Below are 2,673 nucleotides of genomic sequence, written 5' to 3'. Positions count from 1 at the left end.
TCAAAACCGTGCTGTAACGTGTATCCCCTACTGTTCCGGTCATGGAATAGATGAAATAAATAAATAAAATGGATTTTTGTTCAAGAATGAAATCTTATTGGAACTGTCCATATCCAGTTCATCCTTCGGAACCATATCACATCCCGGATATGATGAAATATGATGAATTGAGACGGTATTTTGTAAATACGTAATTATCTTGAATATATTAACTATTTCTGTATTTTCTTATCGCCTCGAAGGGATAAAAGAAACATCTTGTTCTTTCTTCAACAATTTCTGATCTCTAGTGGACCTCTCAATAGGATTCGAACCTAGATGAAGTTCTGACCATCTGTCAGAGAAAAAAGAAAGAATGGATCTTGTATGATTCCCGATAAATTCTTTGATTTCTTATGGAAGCGGATGATTATTCATTTGCTTCTCACGTTCCGTGAATAGCGGGGACATTGAGGAATATCTAGAAAAGCATTTAGGGAATTAGTCTGATTCTATCTCTGTTCGTTCCGTTTGAAGAAAGGAAGGATCCCAAAGAATCGATCTTTCTTTTAGTTGTTGAATCTCTCTTTGATTGATCAATGTGTGATATTCTAAATCCTCATTACGAATGGAATCGAAATGATCTCTGGATCGATCAGAAGATCCTTTCAGTTGGCTAGAATCCGTTACTTGAACGAAACTAGATCTTGTGGAATCATATTGAATATTTGACAAGACATTCCGTACCTTGCTAAAAAACCGATCCTTGTTTACCAACCACACATTATCTAACAAAATCCAATTCTCTCTCGATATGTTCCTCAAAAAATCCGATTCGTGCGGATTCTTCCCCCAACTAAAGAAGAGATCTTGGCGGAATTGTCACATATGAAATTGAGCACAATTTTGCAAAGAAATAGCCCACTTGTTTCTTGAGAAGAGATGGGAAACATGCTCAATATCATTTGATTGAATAGTTGACCCAACTCCTTGTTGTTTGAAGAAGCCCTCTACTTCAATTGGTATTTTTTCACGAAAAGCAAACATGAGATAACAAATCCAGTCTTTCACTAAGATTTCGAATAGATGTCCCGAATTCAAGTTGATTATGTTTCGCCTCCTTGGAGAAAGACGATCAAACAATTCCCAATCATGGTCCTTGCGGATCTGATCATCCATATAATATACAAAAAGAAACTCCAGATATTTGATATCTTTCTCTTTGAATGAGATCTCAATTCCAGCGACGGTTTCATTAGATATCTTACAACTGGAATCCCCATTTTTTCCGATCCAATTCCTCCACCACCGTGAACCCCAGTTAGATTCAGGCATGATACACTTTTTAGTTATTGGGAGAACCCAAGTACTCTCTTTCGGATCCAGGAAACAGCTCTCAGAGATCTTTTTTCCTTTTGGAAGATACAGAAGCGAAACAATCAACGTATTGATATTGGAAGAGCCAAAAGATTCTTCCAATGTATCGTTTCTGGGTCCAATGAAATTCATAGGTATAGGAAGAAACCCTGTCAAATAGAGATTTTTTCTTTCGACCATCTTTCGATTGTTAATACGATATATAAAGACTGCTATTACAAATAGTACTACACCCTTGATTGTGAAATATCGATTGCTTGTTGAAACCTGTGAATTGCGTGAAAGTAGGATACTCCAAATTCGAGAGTCTAAGAGTTTTATAAAACGTTCTTGATGAAAAAAAATGTGAATGAAAGATCCCACTGAATTGAATTGGGTCCATGAATCTAAGAAATAGTGAGAATTCTTGATCTCTACCAATTCGAAAATCCAGGATTTGAATTGATGTTCTTTCATTGAGTCCTCCTAAATTGCATTGATTTATCCTAAAGCTTTCATTTCAATTGGAATTTGGTTTTTCACCATGTACGAGGATCCCCGCTAAGCATCCATGGCTGAATGGTTAAAGCGCCCAACTCATAATTGGCGAATTCGTAGGTTCAATTCCTACTGGATGCACGCCAATGGGACCCTCCAATAAGTCTATTGGAATTGGCTCTGTATCGATGGAATCTCATCATCCATACATAACGAATTTGTGTGGTATATTCATATCATAACATATGAACAGTAAGAACTAGCATTCTTATTGAGACTCGAACTCATAGGGAAGAAAATTTATGGATGGAATCAAATATGCAGTATTTACAGACAAAAGTGTTTGATTATTGGGGAAAAATCAATATACTTCTAATGTCGAATCAGGATCAACTAGGACAGAAATAAAGCATTGGGTCGAACTCTTCTTTGGTGTCAAGGTAATAGCTATGAATAGTCATCGACTCCTGGGAAATGGTAGAAGAATGGGACCTATTATGGGACATATAATAATGCATTACAAACGTATGATCATTATGCTTCAACCGGGTTATTCTATTCCACCTCTTAGAAAGAAAAGAACTTAAATCAAAATACTTAATAGCATGTCGATACATTTATACAAAACTTCTACCCCGAGCACACGCAATGGAGCCGGAGACAGTCAAGTAAAATCCAATCCACGAAATAATTTGATCTGTGGACAACATCGTTGTGGTAAAGGTCGTAATGCCAGAGGAATCATTATCGCAGGGCATAGAGGGGGAGGTCATAAGCGTCTATACCGTAAAATCGATTTTCGACGGAATGAAAAAGACATATATGATAGAATCGTAACCA

The 2,673-nt window shown here is 36.8% G+C and overlaps 1 non-coding gene across 1 annotated transcript; it reads left to right on the top strand.

Moving 5' to 3' along the window:
- Positions 1-1,900: 1,900 nt before the first annotated feature.
- Positions 1,901-1,974, top strand: TRNAM-CAU (transfer RNA methionine (anticodon CAU)). Its single transcript has one exon. It is a non-coding gene; the product is annotated as a tRNA-Met (tRNA).
- Positions 1,975-2,673: the final 699 nt, after the last annotated feature.

This window comes from Momordica charantia, assembly GCF_013281855.1.
Source record: "Momordica charantia cultivar OHB3-1 chromosome 2 unlocalized genomic scaffold, Mcharantia_2.0 BLBB01000002.1, whole genome shotgun sequence".
Taxonomy (NCBI): domain Eukaryota; kingdom Viridiplantae; phylum Streptophyta; class Magnoliopsida; order Cucurbitales; family Cucurbitaceae; genus Momordica; species Momordica charantia.
Note: the sequence above shows the minus strand (reverse complement) of the source record. Positions and strands in the feature narration are given on the sequence as shown.